Below are 25,854 nucleotides of genomic sequence, written 5' to 3'. Positions count from 1 at the left end.
CTCCTGTGCCATCACCAGGTCTGCAAAACTTGGCTTTTATTAGCATGCTAACATTCTAACTAAAATAGTAATTAATAGGTGTTAAACCATGAGCGTGTTAGCATTGTCATTTTAAATGCAGAAGTCAGCATTTAGCTCACCAAGGAAGAGCGGAATTGCTTCGTAGCCGACTATTGAATTTGCCTGACAGTGTTTCACTATCAGAATTTGATCCATTTCATCTAATAGAAGAAGAGCTGCAAGATTAAATCATTTCATTTCTATTCAAGTTAGCTGGAGGCTAAACTAAACATCCATATAGGTCGTCTGCGCTGGCCAAGGACGTCACATTAAATCTGGGCACGGACATTGTATTAAACACATTTTTCAGACCGTGTTATGCTTTTCAACTAACATACTATAATGTAAAATTCAACCTTTGCTTTCTTCCGTTATTCTCAGTCTAAAGGAATATATAGCTGAAACCTGTTTGGAAGAAAGTAACAATGAGGCACCTGTGAAAGAGAGACAGGTGTTTAAAGAATGTATTCAAAATAATATTCTACTTTTTTGAAAGTACAGTATAAAGGTTTTAATAGGCACGAATGACCTTGAAGTCTCTTGGTGCCGTGCAAATCTGTTGGCTTGTCTGGCACATCCGAGCAGTGAGAGCACATGTGGGGGGTTAAACACGAAAGTGAGAAAGAGTCCAAGACGGGCTGCACTTCTGTCAGACCCCTTCAACAATAATCAATCAATTTCATATTTAGGCCCAGCATCAGAGAAAGAGAAGTAAGAGAGAGGGAGAGAAAGTGGGGGACACAAAGAGGAAAGGGGGAGAGAGCGAAGGAGGGAGGGAGGGAGGGAGGGAGCGTAACAACAGAATGAGCAGGTGAGTAAAAGCTCTTTTGGACCGAGTACAAGCAAAGGCTCTTACACTTTAAGTGGTAAATGCACGGAGCTGCCATGTTTGTATGTAGGCTGTGCTGCTTCTGGCTGCCGTTCACTTTCTGTTTATTGACTCACGTGTACAGAGCACTGATACAATGGCTCGTGTTACATGTTTGTTTTTCAACTTTTTGAAAATGTTGGAGTTTGGGTGCCGAACAGATTTAGAAATAAAGTAGTGTGAGATGATCGCAGAGTGTGTACTCTAAGATTTATTTCTTCACGGTTCCTCATCTCATCTCAAGGTCCGTTCAAGCAGCTGTTGTGGAACTTGCGATTATATCACCTGATATTCATCGGCAGATCGAGTCGGCCCACTTTTCATTGGTTTTCACGTGTTTAAACGTCCATTTTGAATAACATTGGGAGAGGGTTTCTGGATTTGGGGCTGTGATTTGGGTTCCTAGGTCAAAGTGGGAGTCTTACGCCTGTTTTTGGTTGTGGCCGGTCCGTTAGAGATCACCACGTTGCTGACGTTGTCTTTGGGAAACGTTCAGGGAGGGAAAGTGGAAAATGTGTTTATTTCTGCTTTAAACAGACTACATTTGCTCATGGATTCTCACTTTTTAAACGAGGCTTTTTCATTTCAGTTTTTGTGGTTCTGTGTCATATGTTTTGTTGTCGTATAAAGTAAAAGGCTGGTTTTGTTTCTCTTTTTCTTGTCGTCTTCAAATCCCATTAAGAGTCTGTCTCATAGCACTTTCTGACTTTCTTTCACAGCACACAGTCTGAAACCCACCGGCTCCTACTGGATACACAAATCTTTAAAAACAGGTGACATTGATGCCAAAATTGACCTAAATACAAGACACACACAGGGCAGGCGGGTAAACGAAGAAAGAGAAAAGCTTTAATGCTCCAAAGTCCCAAATCCCGAAAGCCAGCAACAAAAACACAACAAGAATAAAAAGAAAAACTAAAGAGGTATACAAAAGCAGAGAACACACCATAAAGACGTGGAACAAACCAGGAACATTGGGACGATACGAGGTGTGTGGTACAGATGCAGGAGGTGCAGGACTGAGACTGACTAAACAACAGTTTTGCGGTTTATAAGTTAACTTGGGTCCACATTCACGACACAAGCTCGTCTCTGAGTGGCGCTTCGAAGTCAGCCTTAACAATAAAAATCTGTCCTCATCAGAATAACGACCACATATACACAAGAAAAGCAGCTTAATATGACCCATATGTTCGTATCGTGTTAGGCAGCGACCTCTGGTGGTTGCAGTCATTATTACGGCAGCAAAGGAGGAAGTCAGGTGAGTATAAATGTACGCATAAGGAGAAAACAAACACAGGAGTCTGACCCAGGAGACCACAGTCCATGTGCTGTGACGTCAAAGACCAACTGTGACTCATTTTGCCCTAGTAACCTAGCTCAGCTACATAAGTAAAAGACTTATACTTACTCAACTAATCCTAACTAAACCGCAAGCATACAAAGAAGTTCCCGTATGCCTGATGTGCTACGTTGCAACGCTCATATCGTTTTGAGAACGGTGATGGATTGTTTTGGGAGTCTTTAGCAATCGACCAGTTCAATCGTTAAGATTTGAGGATGTGTTAAATGAATAACAAATGAGGCAGCAGATTTACCTTTAGCTGTATATGTGAAGAGTCGATAAAACGTTGATTGACGTGCAGTGAAGGACCACCGCTCAGATTTGAACTCTGGGCTGCTGGGACGAGGACGCAGCCTCTATGCACGGGACGCACGCTTTACCAACTAAAGCTACTGGAATGGCCCGAGTTTTCCACATGTTACTCATTACACTTCGTGCTTCGCCTGTGAAAACAGCTGTATAATGTCCTCTGTGGCTTTAAAGGAGCAGAGCAATGGCCCGGATAATGTCATTGCTCCCTCTGTTTTTGGATTTGATCCCAAGCTTGTGACTAAAGGTCAGGATATTTCAACAGCTGCTGCGATTTTGCTGATGTTTCTGTCTGTTTTTTTTTTATCTGTCATTAGTGAGTTCCTCAACTTTTTAAAAAAGTGCTAAACTAAATCACTGGAGTACCTCCTTCCTGTTTAAAAGCCTGAAATCTCTGATCTCTTGAGAGAAGTAGAAGCCTTGGTTGGATCAATAGGAGATTACATTTTATATTCTATCCATCCAAAAAAACAAACAAACCCATGAGCACATTATTTTGAAAGTAATGACCCTGTCTTAGTTGGTCTTGAAGGTTTTATTATTTTTTTTAACTGGAGCTCCATTGAAAAGGCCCGCGCGCCCTGCTAAATACTGTGCACTTCTTCCTTGAACATGATCATTTGTCCTCAGTGTTGTTTTGCAGAACTCTATTATCACAAGAATACTCAGCAACTTTTTTTGGGGAATTGCAGTGCCAGACTGTTGGTCTGTGACCTCCTCAGCTCGGCATTTGCTTCGAGGATGAGGTCCGTCTCATTCAAAAATTATATGATGCATTTCAGCAAGATACAAAAATCCTCTCTTCGTCCTTTTATCTTATCAGAATGGAGATATAAAAATATTTTTTATTGCATTATATTTCCAGCTCCAGTCTTTTGTTCATCATTTAATGAAAATGTTTTCCCTTTTTAAAGAGAGAGACGAGAATTCCTTAAAGCCCCTGTACAGACTTTTCATTTAATGTTGATTTTGGCGGCCCCGCTGGACGAAAGCGGTAGTGTTTTGCCGGAATGAAGACCGCATTTCCCATGAGCTCTAGCGCCCACTGTCGTGAAGACGTATGTCTGGCCGGCGCGTGTAGATTTGTTTTGGAAACGTCGGAAAGACGACGGGACTTGCTTTGAAAACTTTTTATTTATTTTTTTTAGCAGCTATCTGCAGCGTGCATATGGACGAGGTAATGTGTCTATTTGTATTTCTACTTAATATAATATGCCGCCGGTGAAACAAAGTAATGCTGCTGTTGCGCTGCAATTTCCCAGCTATATATATTACCCACGGTGCTACAGAGCTAGCGTTACAGCAAAGTCACAGTGATTGTGATGGATGTTTTGTTCTAAGTAAGAAACTGAATCATTTATAATGACAGAGGATATTACCGATGCATCGTTGCAGGTCGGCTGGGCTGATACACACAGCTGAAATGGATGCGTGATCTAAGACGTTTGTTGTCGTTTTCACGAGTGTAGTATCTAGAGCTAATCTAGTGGTAACGTTAGCCAGCTTTGTTGTAACAACATAAATTCATGTATTGCTGTAAACTACGTCCCGCATTACATTTCATAAATGAAATAAAATTTACAAACCTGTCTAGGAGGAATCGGGCGAATTCTGGATCCGACACTCCCTTCAAGCCCCGCAACTCTCTCCATCTCTGGAAGGAATCGCCAATGTTTATCCGTGTTTTAGCCCTAGCTCGATCGGATTCCCTCTTGGCCTTTCGTTGGTCTTCGGTTCGAATTCTTTTTCTTTTCTTTGTCTCATTATCAGCCATGACAAAAGTTTAAGCTCGGTTAGCACTGGCTAGCGTAGCAACAAAACAGCTATGCCGTATCCTGAATGTCGTCAGTTCCGGTCTGACTGCCGTAAATCGTTTCGTCAGTGGTCCGACCTGACCAAGGCCTTTCAGAGGTATAGATTAGACTACTTAGAAAAAGCGTATCTTCACGCTGATGGGCTCATTTGCTGTTGTAGGTGACAGAGACACATCAGCAGAAACCAGAGACTTTTGCATATCCAGTTAAAAACTCCGTACAGGGGCTTTAAATATGTATGACACCTCGGCTGAGGCCTTGTACTTCTTACTTTTTAATGATCATGTATGAAATCGGGGAACTAATCTTTTTGAGTGCTTATGGCAATTTTATATTAACAGCAAATGTATGATAATTAAGTTATTTGTGTCAGAAACTCCCAACTATTTACATGTCAAATATACTGGGGAAGAAGAATCCCTCATCTTTGTGAGGTTTCTCTTCCATTTTTCCCGTTTTCTATTGAAAGAAAAAGCGATGTATGTTGTAGATCTGCAGACTGTGACACTTCACGAGAGATCGTTTCGATTTTGGACTGTACGAGTACAATTGCTTTGACTTTGTCTGTTGCAGAGCCACGAGGATCATGACATTTCTCTCATCCTTGTCTCCAACGCGTGACTTTTATATACTAAAAATCATAATTGCTACGTTGGTTTCGATCGGCGGAAACGTTTCTCCCAACATCCTTCCACATTATTGCACAAAGGTCGGTCGTCTGGGTTGAAGGACGGGCTCGAGTGCAGGACGGGGATTTGCATCAAGAGTATCACACGTGGTTAGCTTCAGGCATCAGAAGCACTTTGGTAAAGGTATTGGAAAAAGATTGTTGTTTCTATTATACGTAATAGTTTTCCATGGTCTGCCATCTTGCAGGGCGCCCCAGGACTCTTGTATCTGCTCCGAAAAGCAAGGAGGGACCTCTGAGGAAGACTTCCAGCTCAATGCTACGTAGAAATACTCCATCCCTACATGTTGCACCTTTTAAACAGATGCCAGACACGGAAACACGCGATGCTTCATAGGACAGGACGTCTTATTGCTCTTAAAACACATTTAGTCGTTTCCTCAATCTTCACAAGGTTTTCTTGTGTCAAGATATCTAAGATATCAGAAATAGATGGAAGTGAGGGAGAGTCGATGCAAATTACATTTGTGAACAACTTTGAAAAAATTACTTTGAAAGTCGGGGTGGCTGTAGCTCCGGGGGTAGAGCAGGTGGTCTAACAATTGGAAGGTTACTGGTTCAAATCCCTGGCACCCCCAGCTGCATGCCGAAGTGTCCTTGAGCAAGATCCTGAACCGCAAATTGCTCCCGATGAACAGTCAGTAGACTGGAAAACCGCCGTAGAAATGCAAGTCCATTTACCAAGCGTGCATCGTGCTTTACTTATTGTAGGAAAACAAATCAGGTGTCGTCAGTGAATGTTTAGCAGATTAGCATTTAGTAAAATACATCCTTTATTTAAGATTACATTTTAAGGCTTTTTAGTTTTTGAGCTAATGGGGCAACTTAAAGTTACGTCCATTAAAAGCATTTCCTAATCATGCTGCTAAAACATCATTCTGACAAATATTATTCGGACAAATTAGTCATACATAAACATAACTTCCAGCAAACAGGGCTGACGCTGGTTTTACTGTCAGTGGCAGCCACACTAGTCACTGGCAGAGAAGACACATTTCCTGTTTTCCACAGCACCCACAGGCTCAGTTTAGGACTTTGTTTCATCATAAATGTTCCACAAATACAGTGAAGTGTTGAGCAGAGTAATGGCACACGAGCATCTTCACGCAATAAACAAGCCACTTGTCTTCTGAAGAGCCTAGCAACCGGGAGAAGCGGCAATGATCCCACTCCACAAGTTTGCGAGCAAGAAGAGTCAGAAATACTTTTTCAGAACTTTTCAAAGTCGTCGGTCATTTCTTCAAATTTCGTGCGGATTTGACGTCAAAGCCTCAGACAAAGACAACGTTGAATCTAGACATCCAGATAACCTGTGCGTGAGGAACACTTTCATCACCAGAGGTAAAGATACTCGTGTTATTCATTTACTTCTCTTGGTTTCCTCTCTGGGTCACAATTCTCCTGTATTTTTCCCAATCTAAGTCAAATTTAAAACACTTTTTTAACCTGTTTCTGGTTCTGTACAGTACAGCGTGAAGAGTCTGCTGCACTGTTTCACCTCGTCCTCCTCAGTGAGTGGTGAGGAGAACGATATTTAAACAAATTTCAGACGCCCTGAAGAGAAGAATTCACGTGTCCTATGTAACATTTTAACAAAAAGGGGAAGTTAAATCTGCCATGTTCATTTTTCTGTCAAACATGGAGCGGTGGCTCTGCACAGACTCTCGAAGGGGCTCGGACAAAAAAAAAAAGAATGAATGAAATACTTTATGCAACAGATTTATGCAAGTTTATGCAAGAGGACGAAATATTCTGCATTGTTTGCTGAGAATTAAAACGATTTGACTCAAAAATGCTGTTGACTTTTACTTCTTTTATTCATTTTATTCTTTAAACATCCGCAGAATGCAGCAAGCACAGTTCTTTAATCTCAAATTTTGGCAAGTTTGGTGGTAAATATGGTGTTTTGTTTTACATTACTGAAACTATTTAGTGCTAGTTTGAGCACTTAGCTGTGCCTCCAGATATCGGTCAGAACAGAGTAAACCAGCAGCCAAAAAACTCACAGGCAGGTGGCCTGAGAAAACCGAAATCAGAGACGCTGCCCTGGTCATGTTAACGCCACGCGCTATCGAAGGAGCTCCACTGGAGCACATGTCCTCCGTCTCCTATCAGATGAGGGGCTGTTGAGTACAAGCTGATGGAACAAGATACAGAGGGAGGACTGTGTGTGTAAGCCATCAGATGCTACAGTGTCTTTATCTGCAGATCTGGACATCACAGCTCCCCTCCGCCGACCCCTCATCAGACAAAATCCTCCCCTCTCTGATCGATACGCCACCAAGCAAAACAACGGTGTTGGGTGTAGCCGTCTCAAGTTCTTCATCACTTCTGCTCTCTGGTTTTTTACATTACCTAACCCCATCTTATTTTCTGTGTGTGTGTGTGTGTGTGTGTGTGTGTGTGTGTGTGTGTGTGTGTGGTCTCTAGGGTTTGTTTTTGATGAGCGCACACACACATTCAGACCCATCTGTGTGTGTGCATGTGAACGCTCTAACGTGCTTTACGTTCTCAACTACTGTATTCACGTTATTTTTGGCCCTTATTGTGTGTGTGTGTGTGTGTGTGTGTGTGTGTGTGTGTGTCAGTCTGCTTGTAAATGTGAGTGTGTGTGCGCTGATCACAGGGGTAAACCCACAATCAATGGGCTGGAGTAGAAGTTTTTATCTGTGTGTGTGTGTGTGTGTGTGTGTGTGTGTGTGTGTGTGTGTGTGTGTGTGTGTAACAAGATCGGCTCATTAGTAGCCGGGCTGTGGACACCAGAGGCCTCCGAGAGGCTCATGCAGATGAGCAGTAACCTGAGGAGCTGTGGTGGGAGCTGAGGGGCGAGACAGCAGCAGTTAGCTCAGGAGCTAATGAACGACAACAGCGTCTCTGCTCTCCTTTTTCTCTGTGTCCTCGTGCCATCTTATCAGTCTGTTGCTGCTCTCCCTCCTTTTCTTTGTCTTCCTCTTCCTTTCTCTCCTCAACAAAATGCCCCATGCAGCCCCCTTTTTTCTTTTTCCCTTTTTTTTTTTTACTTCACCCCAAAACAACAATTGACCATTCACCGAAAACCTCGCCTCGCTTAATTGTTGTGCTCCAGTCGAGCTCTCTGTTCTTGCTCACCATAATTGGTATGTTTTCATCAACCTGTTCTTTGTGCATTTTTTCAATTTGCACATAAAAAAAAAGAGAAAAAAACAGAAACAGATTGAGAGAGTAAACCACGAGGCATGTCATTTAAAGGTCTGCTGAAGCTTCGGCTCCGCAGAAGGGACGAAAAATGTCAACAGACGAAAACATCACATCTGTGTGGAGTCACGAATACATGACACACAAATAAATGCCATACTTTCATCACATTTAATTGCACTTTCATTACGTCCCCTCGTGCCCTCTTCTTCTGGAGGCCACTCTAACTTGATGTCAATTGCAAGCTTGAATGCCGGGATGATGCTATGCTGCTGTTTTCTAGCTTGAAAGTCATGTAAATGTTTCATTTTAATTGATAAGCAACCGAGAAGATGCTGGATAGTAAAAATCTAGAGGGTCATCATGCTGTATTTCAAGGTAAAACAACATGTTTGATAACCATATGCTTCCGTTAAAAGCTAATTTTAGCATTCAGCTACTGAAAAGCACCAATCCAAGTGAAAAGCACTGGATGTTTTCAGTTAGCAATGGAAAGGTGGAATGCTAACGTTAGCTAATGGGTTATCAAATATGCAGTTTATCTTTAAAAAAAAACAGGAAATGGTGAAATTAAAACAACGTGTCAGATTCCCAACATTTATTGGACAGTATGATATTTAAGCTTCCCACACTGAGCCTCCTGCCGATAGTAGCCGTTTTTAGATAGAGCACCAAGCCGCTAATTTGCCCGTCCTTTGGCGGCGTGGTCCACGGGCGGCAAGTTGGGGGTCTGTTTTGGTCCGCCGATTTTCCGCCTTGGAGGGTACACTTATTTCAACCTCGCCTACTATCTAAAAACGAGGCGGCAATGCGCTGGCCTCTGCGTGAGGTGGGCGGAGGTGTCGATGACCTGCTGTTGTGCAGGCGGGGAGTTTTAAAACCAAGAAACAGCTGATCACAGCAGTCAGTCCTTCATTTCACCCGCCAACATTAAGATGAGCAACTGGACAGCTGCTGAGATCCAGGAGATGCTAGCGTCTCCTCGGTCTCTGTAGCTGTTTGGTTGTGTTAGCTTGTTGTTGTGTCGGCAAGCTAAGATCGGTCGCTACTTTCAAATTAAAAGCCCCCCGCTAAGAACCCAGTTCTAAACTCCAATGGGGTGCAATGAAAAGCTCTTATTTTGAAGACAAATTTGTTGTCATTGTTCACAGCCCAACTTCCAGCTTCACGTCACGTCACAAGTTTACGCCTACCTCAGAGGCGGCTTTTGGAAAAGGAGGAATATTACGCCTCGGTTTTAGAAAGACAGGTCGGCACATTGCCGCCCTTTCCTTGGTGCAAATGTGCCGCCATTTCTATCTAAAAAGGGCTATAGTTTTCTGTTACAGCCTCTTTGTCCACCTTTCTCACACCTGTACCTTTGTTCTCTCTGTTAAACAGGCAGCCTCCTTCAGAAAAATTTAATTAGCTATAAAAAGAGGAAAAGTAGTGAAAAAGGAAACTGAATTGGCACCTCCATGCTGTGTTGACGTGTTCAAAACCCATCTCATTTTCCTTGTGCGGAGGGTTAGTTAATGAACACTTTAAAGCTGTGCACATGTATGATCCAGCAGGGCTGATTGTTCTGTGGTTTTTGTGGATAGTTTTCCAAATAATAAAAAAAAATAACAGCATCAGTCATTTTTAACAATTGCACAAAATCAGAGAGAATTACCTCTATTGTGGCCGAAGGAATTATTGCTGTTTTTCATCGGAAGTCCACAGAGGGGTGGTTGTACAGGTCAACAAAACACCGGACGTTGACATGGCTGACCGCTGTTTGCTCCCCCTTTTACCGGCAGCCAAAGTCAGTTTCTCAATAAAACACATTTATTTCTCAGCAGTGATTTTCTAACCATTTTGGAGGGAGACAAAGTGGTCCTGTTGACGCATGCTTCTGATCAGAAAACCTCTGTGTGTCATTATAAACGACATACTGAGTTGCTTCGTTTGGACTTGTTGAAGTCTTACCTTGGACGTGGCTCTACATTTTCACGTCTCTCTTAGTCGGCCTATCCTCTCTTTGTCTTTCGACCAGCTCGTCTGTCTCCGTCAGCGCTGCCAAAGCACTTAAACACATTTGACGTTTGCTGCATGCCAATGTGGAGTGACAGCAGTTCGTACGGTACAGCCTCCGTTGAGGAAACTGGGCAGAAACAAGGCTCTGTGTGGATCTATATCTTTCTCTCTGCAGCTGCACCATGTGTTCTCCCTCTTTACAGTATGATCCACATTCAACGCCTTCGCTGTCAATTATTCCTTCTCACCACAGGGCCAGAAATGAAAGCTCTCTATCACAGGTCAAGTGAAATTTGGCACATAGGTCTAGTCTCAATCTCATTTCCAATTTTCTACTTTTACCCCTCTTTTTCGTGCACCTCTCGTCTTGCTAAGTTTCAATCCGTGGAGGTTTTAAAGGGCTGCTGCGTGGTAGTCTTTATGTTGGCGGACTCCATTTCTTCACTAACGTTAGCTGCTGTTGATATCAGTTCGCGGAGTGGAAAAAGGCACCGAGACCTGATCGAGAGGCCAAATAGCAAAGAAAAATGTGAAAAATACGAGGGATTGGGTATTTTGTCTCTGTTGCTGCACTGTCTCCTCATTTAATTCTGATTTATTCATTGTTAAAAATCGTACACAAGATGAAAATGTCTGCTGCAAGTTAAAGCCATGAATAAGTCTTTATCAGGAAAAGATAGCAGATTGTGTTTTTCCTTCTCTCTTTGTTTGGCTGTCGCTCTCTCGCTCCGTCTCCTCCTCCCTCCCTCCCAGCGGCCGCATCTCCAGCTCATATCCATGTTTATAAAGAGCTACTCTCCATTATCCTAATTGAAAAATGAGAGTAAAGTGCCACTTTATTCACAATACATGGCCGTAACCCTTCTATTCATCTCATCCTCTGCAGTTCAACCTGACGGAGCACAGACCGCGCTTCACTGTTGCTGCTAAGAAATGACAAAGTGAACTATAAGGGACTGTGCGTTCCTGTGTTTCTGCCCGTCTTACATGAATGTGAATGCACAACAGCAAAAAGCAAACATGCTGCAACACACACACAAATGCAAACAGCGAGGTCCAGATGATTCATCGGGTTATAATCATTTTTATAACCTCCCTCTCACCAACTTCCCCGACTGCCAGAATGGTTTGTACTTTTAACACCGAGACATTTTGTGAGTCATTCATGTTCAGCAGCTCGGTCCACTCACGATAAGAGAAGTTTATGGAATACGCTTGCTGCCGCTCTGGGAAAAGTCAATAATCCTGTGAAATGCGCGGTGGGAACATTATGATCATGTACTGCTCACATTCTGTGATGCCACGAGTTATTAGTGGAAAACAAAGTATAAATACAGAGTACCATAAAGTAACATAAAGTACCAGCAGATCCAACTGATGGAGAAAAACAACAGCTTAGAGTTATTAAACATCCACATTATATATGTGGTGGTACTGTTTTTCACTTACTGTACATCACGTCAGGTAGACTTTAACAGGAACAGCCCAACAGTAAGTGATTTGTTTGATGCGTGCTGTAAAACTAATGTGTTTTTCCAAGAGACTTTCTGCAACATTTTCACAGAAGACTGATTTCGCCATTAGTTTGACTCACTGCTTTTACGATTTACACAACAATTATTCAACCCAGCCAGAAAAAGCTTTTGCTGTTCTAATAACGGACTCTGGTTAGTATTTCCTGGTGAATCACTTCCTGAGGACTGGAGAACAACAAATATGATGTTATATCTATACACTGCGAGGTCTGTGAGTGCAATGTGCAGCCCTTAACAGAAAGGCTTTTTCAGTCAATATATATGAACCAAGCAAACCAAGTGCGCTACTGAAGCCAACACGTAAGTACCAAAAACTACAGTTTCTAGAATGGACAGTGGAGGCCGGATCCAAAACCATGTCCATCCCCATAAGAGCCCATCTTAAAATGCACAGCTTCGCAACCAGGGACAAAGAAAAACCAAAAATTTTTGTCTCTAAAGCTAATTTCTCTGCTCATAAAAACTTAACAGGGGTGAATTTTTATGCAACTCACTCGTTTAAAACAGATTTAGACTTAAAGTTATGCATGATTATGCGCAGCTAGTTTTCGTGACGGCTAGCTGCAAGCCGTCTGCTTGGCTTCACCTCAATACTTCCAGTCACCGATCTTCAGCCCTCAACTGTGTTTGTGGTGTCGCTGCTTTACAGATTATTTTTTTAAATCTACAGTAATGTTCTGTAACTCTCTTATTTTACAGCTTAATGGACGGGAAATGTTTTTTTAATTCTTGATAGTACAGAGAAGAGACTGAAAAAAGAGAAGACACTAGAGGATAACACGATCTGGTGAGTGCTAACTTTAGTCATAGTCCAAACTGAACACCGGTTATTGCTTCTTCTTGCCTCTAATGTGCAGTAAAGTATCGTGTCTTTAGGGGCAAATAATCCCGCAGTCAAACTCACATGAGTAACCTGAGGTGGAATTCACTTATCTTTAAGTGTAAACACAGACAACTTGTTAGCCTTAGCTAGCTTGACAGCTTCCAGTTAGGTTGGCTTGTTTAACTAACTAAACTCGCTTCAGCTCCACCCAGCTGGATGTTAAACGTTTCTTCCTAGAACAGGTAATGACTCCTCCACTTCTAACCAGGAGATATGTTGGACCAGGGATGATAACGTTTTAGTATCAGTTTCTATGCTCGTAATCCACAGATACATCCAAAACACTGCATTAAAACAGTCATTTGTTAATTTGTCCATTTGTCTTAGTCTCCAACACTTTTTTTTGTAATATTTGTTACATAAAGGTTCTTTTAATGTACCTTTATATACTTGTCATGGTCCTAACGACTCTGAAACTCAGAGCTCACACGACTTAACATCTTCACGACTCTGTAAGGAAACTCCCACGCAGAGTTTAAAAGCCTGCAACTCCCCTCCAGGTAGTTAGAACTGAAGAAGCCTCTTGGAGGTGAAACGTCTTCAAGAAGCTAAAACACGTCCAGTTACCTACAACACGGCACCAGAATAACTTTATGTAGTTTCTAGTGTTGTTGCTGTAAAAAAAAAGATTATCAGCGAGTATCTTTCGTTGTGGTTTTCACTGATTTATGAATTAAATCCGTTGTGTAAAGTTAGTATGAAGTTCATTCTTGACACATACAGAAGTAGGGAGCAACTCCATTCATTAATAAGGAATGTTAGATGCAGTTTAAAGCTTAAGAAGAAGTGAAAAAGTTGGACTTAACCTTTTTGGTCAATTCTCAGTGTACATTGGCATCAGGAAAGACATGATATTGAAGGACAACGATATGTATCGGAAGTAAAAAGTAAAAATATTGTGCAATTTCTCATTTTTACAAGAGTAACAGTCGATATAAACTGTGTCAGTAAACAACTTTCTCATTTGTGCTGCATTAAAACAGCAAATGTGTCTGAGCAGATTCCCTGTATTTCACTCTGTCACTTGTTGTTTGAGCTGTCATGTGAACACCACGCTGTTGGGAAACCGCTAAGTGTCGACTTGGCAGGACCGGCTGCTGCTCTGTGATCAGAATGTCGGATCAGCTGTTAGCGGCACCAGGAGGAGTCAGTGCTGCTCTTTCACACAGAACCCTGCAGAGCGACGCACCGGGGAACAGCAAACTGTGTGTGTCACTGTACAGTATATGTGTTTTTATATGTTTGTATGATTGAGAACAGGAAACAAAAAGAGGATGTTGGTGATAATGGTGAAAAAACTGAGGCAATTGCTAATAAGTGAATAAAATGTAACCTGCAATTTAACAGCACTTTTGTAGCCAATTATGACCCTTGTCCCTTGCCATGTGAAAGGCAACAGAAACTCAATTTCAACATTTGCTTTGCTTGTGAAAGGACTGTGAAGTATATTCTCGGACATGATTGCAGGCGGGCCGGCCCGAGCATCGCTGAGACTCGAGGGTTGCTTTTTCCGAGGCGGCAATCTCAATCAGAACATCATCAAAACATTTGATAAGTGGGAGGAAGAAACTTTTCCTCTGAAGCCATTAGAAGTGATCTTCGGAGCACAGCAACGCAAGTGGAAGTAATGCCGCAATATCAGTACAGTACAGCAAATACTGCCAATTTCAGGACTTTGAATGCACCATGAAGGGGAGAAATTCTGATCATGTTAAATAACGGGATGTAGTTGTATTGGCAGGAAGCCATAGTGCAGTTGTTGGCCGAGTTAATGTTGACCTGGGTCTCAGAACCAGCACTGCCAGATGTATGATCATTACAGCATAACGCCAAAAGGTGTGCTGACAGATCTGCAATAATGTTTTCCTGACACCTTCCAGCAAAGCCGGCACAAGACTTGCAGGTGGAGCTTGAACTCTCTCATTAAGTGAACGCTCTGTTTGAGTTCAGTTGTTTGTATTGTAACACTAAATATAGTTTAAATGTCATTTTATACAATTACACATTATGTTGCATATGATAATAACCCCCCAAAATATGATAATTTCAGGCCTCTGGTTTGATGGTTTAACATTTCCCATCCGGCATCGCTGGTCAGAACTGGGCCAACTTGGACAGCAACAGTTCCCGTCGGGTCATTCGCTTTAGAGTTCATCACTTCCATTTAGAGGCTCAAGTGGTCATGGAGACACCTATAATGGGAACTACCATAGAAGCAGTTGTGAGGACTGCTTTTAATTTTTATGCAGCTTTGACCTGCCGATGTCCTGTTAATGATTATTATCCGTTAACTCTGGATTAGATCGAGGATCATCTGAGGTATTATTACAAATATTAGAGTTTGGGGGGGACATGAACGTCCATTCCAGATGTCATGACAACCGACCCAACAGTTGTTGAGAATCACAAATGGCAGTCTGTGGAGTCAACAAGGGGAAAATCAGCAAATTCATTAGGATTCAACCTTCAGTCCAGATATGAAATTAGACTTTCATGATCCTCAAAGTGGTGGACTGTCTGAGCAACAGACTGGTGGTACCATTCAGAGAGCTGGCTGCAAAAATGACAGAACTCAGCGAGAGCACAGGAAAAATACTTGTATTGGCTGTATTATGTTGTAATTATTTTGCAGTAACACATTTATTTACAGTTCGCATTGATTCCCGGCCAGGGAAAACAGCTTTTAAGCACCGTTATCAGCACACTAATTAGTAATATCCTGGCTGGAGTAGGTGGAGATTGACTGCTGGATAATGATTTAATTAGTGAGTGTACAACCAACGACCCTTGGGCAACATCTTAATTCATCAACCAGATGTATCCCTTTGTCTGCCCCCTGTTCAGGCGGAGACTTGCCCCATCCCATTGGCCGATCGAGGACGGTCCGGGAGGAAGGAGGCTATAAAGCTGCCATTTTGGCAGGATGGATGGGGATCGGTCGCCAGGCTAGGAGAGGTGGCCCACCGGAGGCCTGGCAGTAATTACAGTAAATTGAGGGTGGATGGTTTCTGTGTCAAAGTTCCACATTGGCCTAGAAAGACAAGGGTAAGGGATCAGGAACACACATGGAAACACACAAATATTACAGGGCATGCTCACAAACGGTCAGGTGAAATGTAAGGCTCGGCAGATGTCGCGTGATAAGAGATGCTGCCGGTGTCGGACCAGAGCAGCTGGACATTGATCAGCAGAGAGGTCGCTAAAATTATCAATTTTTGTGGGTCGAACAGGTCAAACAGTGGCGTCTCGCTTAGCCATCTCTAGCTGTCACACCACTACTACTCCCCCCTCGCCCACCTGATTCGAGAGTCTGCTCATCTGAACAAAACAGCACACGTACTGTAAAAATATTGATATGATACGTATGAAAAACACAAATTTGATCAAACGTACAATGCCGGCATTTCATTCTGGAGACTGGGCTGAGAAGCAGGCCTGAAAGAGGATTTAGTTACTCAAGTGGATGAAACATAAATGACTTTCTGCGTGAGAATGAAGTTATTACCGAGGACAGGTGCTCGCTACTGTAATCACATCCTCCGGCTTATTGATCAAGATGACGAAATCACTCCGTTAATCAAAGGGGAAAAAGCAGAATTCTGGCGGGCTGCGTGCAGAAAAGTATTTAAGTGGGTAGTGACGATTTTGAGATTTTAATAAAAATCTTTACTACAATCACTGGTCATTCAAGTCACAGAACAGATATTGGCCTTCGAGAAAAGCCTCTAACTCGGCTTCCACATCTATTGATTTACAGAAATCAGGCGGGCGACATGTCGTATCTCTCCTGGTGTCACGTTTTCGTGTTTACCCGGTGCATATTAACCTCTGACGGTATCAGTCCAAACTGTGGCCGTGACCTGTGTGACCGAGTCGGGCCTCTGCGGGTCAGAACAGAACAGACAGAGTCCCTGAGAGTCAGCCAGACGGATCGATGACCGGCCCAGGCCATCATTGATCAGGGGAAGGAGATAGCATCATCACTCAACAAGCAGCAGCCATAGACGAGGCTGGAAATAAGACGGCATCCACGTCCAACACCTATATGTCTTCATCGCGCTTAAATGTGCAGTAAGTAAGACTTTTAATGCCCTAATTGATGACGAGATGTGTGCCGGAGGTTTGTAAGGTTGTCGATCAATACCGGTGACTCAGTGGCTGAGAAAAACCTCCTTTCTCTCGCCTGAACAAAACCTCCTCACCCTCACCTACGTGCAGCTACTATTACAGCCCGGTCTCCTGAATTTTTTCTCAAAAGAGCACGCCGTCTTTAAAAGCAAATCCATTTCTCTGCCACAAAAGAGAAGTGTGGGGTAAACAGCACCGCACAAACAGCTGGCGGGAAAATATTGTGGTGTGAAGGTTGAGCAGATGGATGATGAACTGAAGCTGCTCTCTGTTTGAAAGTCATACTGCACATGTAGAAGTTTTCTTCGTTTCTTATGTCAGGTTTCTTCTTGGAAAATGACTCAAATCTGCTATAATGAGAATATGAAACAGTCATTTTGGGATGACGAACTACAATCCTTTGTCCTTCTGTCTACAGACTGAAAGGTTTTTATTATCAAATGCATTCATTTGGTCTCTTCGTGAGGATTTTGTGTTTTTTCTTACAACTTCACATTCATCACATCATGTGATGCTGGAAGTTGCTCGATGTCCATCTTGATAATATTCTTTACTCATGCTGAATCCTAATTTTCCGTATTTTGTGATTTTTTATCTATTCAAATCAAATCAAGTCAAATCAATTTTATTTATATAGCCCAAAATCACAATCACATTGCCTCAGTGGGCTTTACAATCTGTACAGTGAACATCATCCTCTGTCCTTAGACCCTCGATTCGAGTGAGGAAAAACTTCACATGTTGATGGAAAAAAAACCTTTTAACAGGGTAAAAAAAACAATGGAAGAAACCTCAGGAAGAGCCACAGAGGAGGGATCCCTCTTCCCTATTCCAGGGCGGCCGAAAAGTGGGGTCCTGGTCCAAAAGCTGGCCAGCTATAAGGTTTGATCAGGCCCGCCAGTGGTTCTGTGAGGTAGAAATGCTCTTAAAGGCCCCCACACACCGCCCGGGCTCAAACCAACGGCCAGCTGCGTTTATCCGACCACTCCGTTGCCTCTCGTCTGACCCGTTCGGCAGAAAAGTTGCACTGAAACAAACCGCCTCGACTACTGGCAGCTACAGGCAGCATGTACGTTCTGCGCTTGCATGAAAAGCAATAAGTCTCCTTAACATCGGGTGGCGCTAGTCTCGTGCCAGTAATCCGAAACATGAAAACAGGAAATGACGGAACGGAGTGCAGACCATCGTCACTTCCGCCCCTCCCACACACACACCGCGCTGATTCGCTAGCACACTGCCAATCAGAATGGTCATTGCACAGCTAGCACACAACCAATCAGAGTATCCAATGGCGTCCAATCCTCAGACCGCCAACACTCTCAGACTCTGCAAGTTGAATCTGACCAGACACCGTCCGCGTTGTTCCAAAAGCTTCCAACAGAGCTGAACACACCCAACAGATTTGTTCCCGACCTCGTCCGAGTCTCCCCAAACGTTTCAGATGTTCAGGTGTTCCTGCCTTTAAATGTGCAGGATCCTTAACTGTGAAAGATCTTAGCACAGTGGGCTGAGTGACACTTTGTGCAGTGGGTCAGTTAATTAAGGAAAATTGGGGTCCTGGTACCATTTTGCATCTTTACTATGTAATACAACAGGTGTTTGCTTTTGGCTAGTAAAAAAGTAGAGGATTCCTGCTTTTTTTTCTCTGAAAAGTTTCCCAAAAAGGAACGTTATATCTACAAACATCTGAAAGACGGATGAGCCTCGATTCAGTAACATATTTCCAAAACCCCAAAGAGGAGTTTTAATTCAGCGTGGCGATGAAAGGTCAGTGACAAAGACCCCGCCTCCATGTTCATCTCCTCCAGGCCGTGGAGAAGGTCAGTGCAGATATACCAGGGTCTTTTCCTCCGCTGCCTGGCTAATATCGAGACAAGGTGCTCGGTCAAAAAAACTGATTTCTTTCTTTCTTTCTTTCTTTCTTTCTTTCTTTCTTTCTTTCTTTCTTTCTTTCTATGTTCTTTATCAGCTGCATCTATTTACAGCACATTTATTATTCTCAGCAGATTCCAGTTTCCTACGGCACACTGAAGAATTCAATTAAACACATGTTGACCGCAGTCACATGTTGTTCACTGGCGAAAAATTCAAGAGGGAATTATTAATTACAAACAGGTTTTTTCAATTTTAGATTTTGAAGTGTTTCAAATCGATCAGTGGCGTGTTGTGACTATTTTGTCGTGTATTTGATGTGTTTTTGTGAAACGTCTAAAGGCAAGTTTGGTTTAAATGTCGGATATAATTTTTTGAGAGGTGAGTTTGATGTTTAAATGCAAGTTTGACGCTTAAAGTTTTAGAAATGGATAATTATTTCTAGAATTGTGAAAACGTATAGAGTGAAGGAAAACTTGACTTTTGTTATTGATATGAGACGTTAACCCTTTTTTTATTAGTGTTTATAATGAAGTTCATATTCATCTGTTGATGCTGTTCTTCACGCTTTGCATCCACTTTATATGGATTTATATGAATAGTTTGCTGTCCGTTTATGCTGTTATCACTGTGTGTAGTATTTGGATTTTCTAGCTATGATATGGGATGTTTTAAGTGAATTTGTGTTTATTATCTGTGTCTTCATATGACAAACTCGGAGCCACTCCCTAGTTAAGATGGCTTCTCACAGTAACAAAATTCATTTCCTGATAAAATCCTAGCACCAAAACTTAGAAAATAAATAGATTTTTTGCAAGTTTGACTGCGCGGGAGGTTGATTGCAGCCTTAATCTCTCCGAACTGAGCACGATTGTACAACAACTTTGATTTTTGCACGGGTTCTGGAAGCCACAGACACATGACATCTCTCTGCTGATGTGGGCATCATATCAGAAAGCATGTCCGATATTCTTGACATCGGTGTAAAGAAAATTGCAAGGATCTCTCTCTCATGAACATAAAAGATGCAGAAAGCGAGCGATGGCTGAAAGTGGATGGAATACAGATGCAAGCAACACATTTTTTGAGCTCTTCCTCAGCCAGCGTTGCACCTTCAGTGTATTCACGCCGGCATGAGATGTTGATGGCTGTTTTTTCTCTGACACAAAAATATTCTTGAGAAATGACATGATGTTTGGGATTTTTTTTGGGGGATAAATGCGGTCTTTCATTTTGTTGTGGTGTGAGCCGCAGAGCATTAGGGGAGCTGTGAAGAAGCGAGAGTAGGTAGCGAGAATATAAAGACAGAGCTGTGGGAGAGCGGAACGCATGAGGGGATTGTGATGAAGAGCATTAGGAATAAAGAAAAAAAAAAAAAGGAAGGTGCTGGAAGGAGGGAGAGTTGAAGAGGGAACGGAGGAATGGATAGTGGACAGTGAAAGGGGAAAAATAGACGGGAAGACGAAGGAGGGAGCGAAAAAAAAAAACCAGAGTCCAAGAGGAGAGCGCGGCAGAAGGGAGGGGGAGCGAAGGAGATGATGATTTGTGGCTCTCTCCAGTGTGCTAGCGTTACAGGAATGGCCCTCCAGGGCAGCATGAAAAGCCTCTTGATTGTTAGGAGTGGTAACCGGAGCCCCCAGCTCCTTGCCCTGATAGATTTATTTACATTTCAGCGCCTGGACCCCACTCAGAAAAAAATGATACGAGCCAGCCGGGGCATCAATATTTTGTAGTAGTGATAATCCAGCTTCGCCTCACCACCTCCCCCCTTCAGCTCTTTTGTCTCATGACGATGACTTAATGCTGCCGGTGATGCTGCGTGTTGTACTGGTCAGTCATTGGCTGGCATGGACACAAGTGGGTTTCACCGGCCATTACATCCATAGTCTACATTTGATTACCGAATGTATGACAATGCCTCTGGAGATTTTCTTTCTGGGAGTCTTTTTTTTGTGTGTGTGTCTATAATTAACTTTAACTAACACTTAACGAATGGCTGTTTCATGGACACGATTGCATTATCGCATCCGATTGAGCGCAACGCAGCCGATGCTCAGCTGTTGTACGGCGATGATTACCTCAGTCTATAATCTAAAATTATAAGTGTCATTAATGTGTAATTACTACAAATCAGCCTCTGAGTGCCACATTCTCTCCCAGCCTTCATTCTGCGTCTCTGAAGTATCAACTTATATTTTATTCATCCCCAGAGTGAGCAACAAAACACATTTTTGGACTCTTGTAGATCATTTTTCCACACAACGCTCTCCGCTGCTGCCTTGCTTAGGAGCGTCGAAAGTAACTCTTAAGTGGGAAAAGATCAATTCTCACTCACATTTTCCAGACAGTCAGGTCCGACCTCTCAAAACCTCCGGGCTCCCGCCTGGCCTGAGGTTAGCAGCAGGCATCGACTGAGCTCATGGTGAGAGAAAAGCCTGTAATGACATGGAAATACACGTTAGTGTTTCTTTGTAGTTTCTGGAAGAGTTTGCAGCCATGCTAGCGGCTCTGTGAACTATACAGAGGCACAGTGGTGTCTTGAGCTTAATGAAACTAGCATCCAGTGTCACGTGTCAGTGTCTTGAGCTTGATACTGAAGTTAGCTTGCTGAAAATAACAACGCTAACACGCTGATGTTTCGTACTGTCAAATGTCATCATGTCAGAATGTCGGAAATGTCAGCAGATCACCAAAATTTAGAGGGATAAGTTGGCTTCGAACACTGAATTACTTTGCAAAATTCCTTGCCACGCCATGAAAAGTTGTAGAGATCTATTAGTTTAGACCAAAGCGTTGGACAAACATTTCCAGCTTTAAGCTTTCTGTGGCTGAAAATGAGGAAATTAATGAAAGAGTTTATCAGGTTTTAGGTGCAAAGCGTGAATTTTGTGACAGGTTTGACATAAAAAGCAGTTAAACATTGTATACACAGCAGGAATACGTGGATTGTGAGTTTGACATGTTAGATAACAAAAACAAATATGATAATCCAGTTTCCACGGAAAGGAATAAACTGTTGGAGTAAGGTTTATGAAACTGGAGCACAACAGGAAGTCAGATGCGCAGTGAGTCCAGACAGACATCCTGCTGACTTCTGATACCAAACAACAACATGTTTATTTACTGTAGTTCAATAAGAGCGGCTACTGAAGCCGACATAATGACTCTGATTATGAGTTTATTGTTGCTACATGGCATTTGCATTCAATCACAGAGTGGTTTTAAAGTAGACGTCCAGGTAGGTTTCTTACCCTGATGGACGAGACGAGAGGGGTTTTGTTAAGACTGCACTTAAAAGGTACAGTATGTAGGATTTAGGGGGAATATAACATTAACTATTATATTTTTATTGGTAGTTTTTCTACCGAGGGAGCCCGTCGTCACATCCAAACAGCAACGTTAGCTAGAATGTGGTCGGATGCTAATGTTAGCTGATCTCAAACCTGTTGTTTTACGTTGAAATGTGGTCCGATGTCCCCCCAGATTTAACTATCTGTTGTCTTTACAGTTGCTAACCAATCAAGAAGCAGTGAAATGATACCAATTCATTGGATTGCCTTCGTTTGTACGACATTTGAGCTTCCCGCCCTGAGCATGCTCGGTCAGAGGACAATGGCCGCCGCGTGAATACGGTTTATGACTGGCTGAAAAGAAGTCAGATGAAATATAAGATCTATATCTTGATCATGTCAGGTGGTGAAATTATACCAGAGAGCGTAGACTGAACAAAACTGCTAATGTTAGCATCACAAGATGGTCACGTTATCGTGCTTCATGGTGTTTTTGCCATTATTGATTGTACAGAACAATCAGGTACAACTATACAAGAATTATAGCGCTAATTATGAATGCAGGACTTTCAATTATAATGTAGTTTGTTTATTTTACATTTAGATGTAGAAGGATCTCAATACTCCTCCTACCACTGCTCAAACTCTCAGATTTCCTCTCATGATGACTGATATTAATAAAAACAAGCTTTTCTTAATCTTCTTGCTGTAGTATTATTCATGCTCAAGCTTCCCTCCGCTGCACCATCAGCTTGTGTCTTGTATTGGGAATAATTATCCAAAAGTAGAACAAACTGAAAGAGGCAGCAGCGGCGGCGGCGGCGGCGGCGGTGGCAGCTCTGGACAGCCAGCAGATCTCCACACGCAGACAGCTCTCAGTCTTAAGTGGAGGAGCAGCAGCCTGTCTCCCATTTAGGATAGTGGGCTATTTAGCCTGACAGCCATTAAATATGAATTAAAAACCACACAGGCCTCTTTGCCTTCGAAAATGTCATTACATATCTTTATGGCGGCCGATTGTTGAATAAGCAGTTTGCAGGGCTCCCCTGGGGGCAAGGCTGGGGAGTGGAGTGGAGTGGAGTGGAGTGGAGGAGAGTCGATGGAGGGAGGGAGGGAGGATGGGAGGGAGGGGAGGAAGAAACCGGGGTGGTCAGATGAGTGCCGGAGTGGAGAGATGGCAGGCCGGGATAGAGGGACAGATGGGTGGAGGAGCGAGGAGGGAATGAGAGGATGAGTGGAGGGACGGCAGAACGAAAACACAAGGGGGTTGGAGGGAGGGAGGTGGCCACGTGTGGAGGTGAGGCACAGAGGATGGAGAGAGCGGTGGAGGAATAACGAACAGGCAGGTCCGCTGAAACGGATGAGGCCTAATAGCAGCTGAAATGGAATCTACATTACAGGTCCTAACTGAGTGCAGTACTTCAGGGGCCGGGCCCCGAAAGGAGCAAATAATAGCGGTGGCTTGAAGTGGTGCTTCAGTTTCTCTCCAGCAGACGAGGGAGATGTGTAGGGGGGTTTTGGGGGGTGGGGGGTGGGAATGAGATTGAAGGGGAAGGGGAGTACTTCAGAGAGAGACTGGCCTTCTCAGTATTTTCAGGGTTGTTAGAAATGTTTCTCAAAAGGTCAGCATGCGCCCCGCCGCTCATTTTATTACGCAGTGTTTACGGCGCGGGCAGGACGTCCAAAACGGCCGGGTTGTAATTATCCGAGCTGCACCTCTAAAATTGTGATGGCTATTGTCGGAGAAATAAGACATTATCATCGGTCTCGTTGCGTCCTTGAATACACCCTTTGTCGGCGTAATGCAGCTAATTCCACCGAAATATATTTGATTTAGCCCCAGACAATGGGCTTTTAAAGAGGTTATTTTCGCTGATGCACTCAAGTTTATCCTACAGAACAGTGCATCAGGTTGTCAACAGGACCTTCGAATGAGGGAGGAAACTGTACCACAATGGATTCTTTATACGGGACATGATTATTTCCAGTCAGGCGACACCGCCGTCTGATTTGGCTGCTACAAAAGAGCGCGGTGGCAATTATCAACCCCGGGGGACTGATGTTGTGCGAGACCTTTCTGTAATTTGGCTTCATTTTGCCGCTGAGCTTCTGACTCGTTTTTCATATGAAAAAGGAAATCAAACATATCTGATCTTTAAATCGCATGTTTGATGACTGATGGCGCCACCTTTTTTGTTGTTCTTGTTGAAATACGGTTAGCTCTGAGTTTAGATCAGGGCTGCACAGGCCGTTTTCTCTTGAAGGGCCACACCTGAACTTCGTGGTGGATGATGCGCAAAAATCAAACGCCCATTATGTTTTTTTATGTATTGTCAAGATGCATAAAGTGTACTAAACGGAGGCCCAGAGAGGAAAGTGAGGGGAAAAAAATCTAGAGATGCATTTTCTAAGTCTGATCCAAACTGTTTAAGAACAGAAGAAACAGAAGAAAGAGGTGATAAAACGACTTCATGACCTGACTGCTGACTTGGGGGCGGCTGTACTGCCTCCAGCCACCAGGGGTCCATCAAGATGTTCTGGCTTCACTTTTGTGGACATGTCATATCCTCCATCTTTGTATACAGTCAAAAAGCAGCCTGTGAAACAGCACAAGAGCCATGTAAGCTCTCCTGTTTGTAGCACGACTGGCTGCCACCGATCACAGGCAGTTTGCTCACATGCTGTGTCTCAACTCAGGGTCTGCATCCTTCGAAGGACCCGCCCTTTGAGGAGAGACCTTGTTAACCACGTCAACTGTTGTTAAATGTGACGGTCTAGCCTGTGGAGCATTTCCTGGTTTCATGCTTTACCCTCACCTCACGATTTCTGCCGCCCAGGCCCGCGAAAGTGACGATCTACGCCACACTATGTCGCCATTTTCTCTCTTTCTTTCTTCCTTATTGGGCATGCGAAGAATCTTGGGATATGTGAGGCCACGAAGGATAGTAGCGGTGCATCCTCCAAAAAGAGGGAAAAGGAGGCCGCGTTTGTGGGCTGCATTTGGAGGAGCCTTCAGATTGGGACAACCTTCGCTCGGCGTTGTGACGTAACTGGCCTTCAAATGCTCCTCCGAAGGATGCAGACCCTGAATTGACACACAGCAACGATGTGCCTTGACTGACTGCTGCTCACACACAAACACTCACAAACACCAAAACTCTTTTACCGTGTGCTTCTGCCTCATATGTGGTCCTTGTCATGGGAGCGAGTCTCAACATAAACACATTTATCAGCTGTTGAGTTCCAACAGGCAGAAGTGGCCGATTGTCCTCAGTGTGCAGCAGTCATCTGAGGTCCAGCATGCCGCTGCATTAAAAGGCAGAGTGTAATTAGCCAGCCAGCACCGGCTGTGCCAATCAGCTCACCTGGCACTGATCTCCCCTTCAGATGAAAGCCGACCCACACTGCTCCTCACGCTGCACACAGAGACCTCTGGAAACAGTGATGCAGACGACGTATCAATGTACGACGCAAAACGTGAACTCGGGAGTATGTGTGATGATATCGGCACAGAATGGCTGATGCACTGTTCATATTTAAAGGGACACAAACGGGCATTGAAAGCACGACAATGAAGAAGAGAGACAAAAACTGATGTTCAAATGAACATAGAGTTACCCAGGAGGACTCTGCCTCACTGCCTCTTCATTTGTGTCCTATTTTTAGGCAGGATTACCTGTTGCCTTGGCACCAGCCATGTTACCAGAGGCAAATATAATAGAGACTAAAGGTCGCTCGGAAAAAGAGAAAATCAAAAGTAGAAATCTTTAATGGTAATTTCTGAGTATCCAATCTGCTCCCTGGTTGCACCTTGTCCTGCTCCCTCTTCTTGGTGAACAATGTGGCAAAGCGAACATTCACCAGTTAGCAGTGTGTGACAGTGACAGGAT

The 25,854-nt window shown here is 43.3% G+C and overlaps 1 protein-coding gene across 3 annotated transcripts in view; it reads right to left on the bottom strand.

The window, feature by feature from the left end:
- Window positions 1–2,650, bottom strand: part of ntrk1 (neurotrophic tyrosine kinase, receptor, type 1) — a 44,964-nt gene extending 42,314 nt beyond the window's left edge. For 2 of the 3 annotated variants that reach the window (XM_030393405.1, XM_030393403.1), the window contains exon 1: window positions 2,527–2,638. The gene's annotated coding sequence lies outside the window, so the exon portion shown is untranslated. Of the gene's footprint in view, window positions 1–2,526 lie in introns of all 3 variants that reach the window. The other variant, XM_030393402.1, reaches the window with a different exon arrangement.
- Window positions 2,651–25,854: the final 23,204 nt, after the last annotated feature.

This window comes from Sparus aurata, chromosome 17 (genome assembly GCF_900880675.1).
Source record: "Sparus aurata chromosome 17, fSpaAur1.1, whole genome shotgun sequence".
Taxonomy (NCBI): Eukaryota; Metazoa; Chordata; class Actinopteri; order Spariformes; family Sparidae; genus Sparus; species Sparus aurata.
The sequence above is the reverse complement of the archived record's forward strand: the minus strand, read 5'-3'. Positions and strand labels throughout refer to the sequence as shown.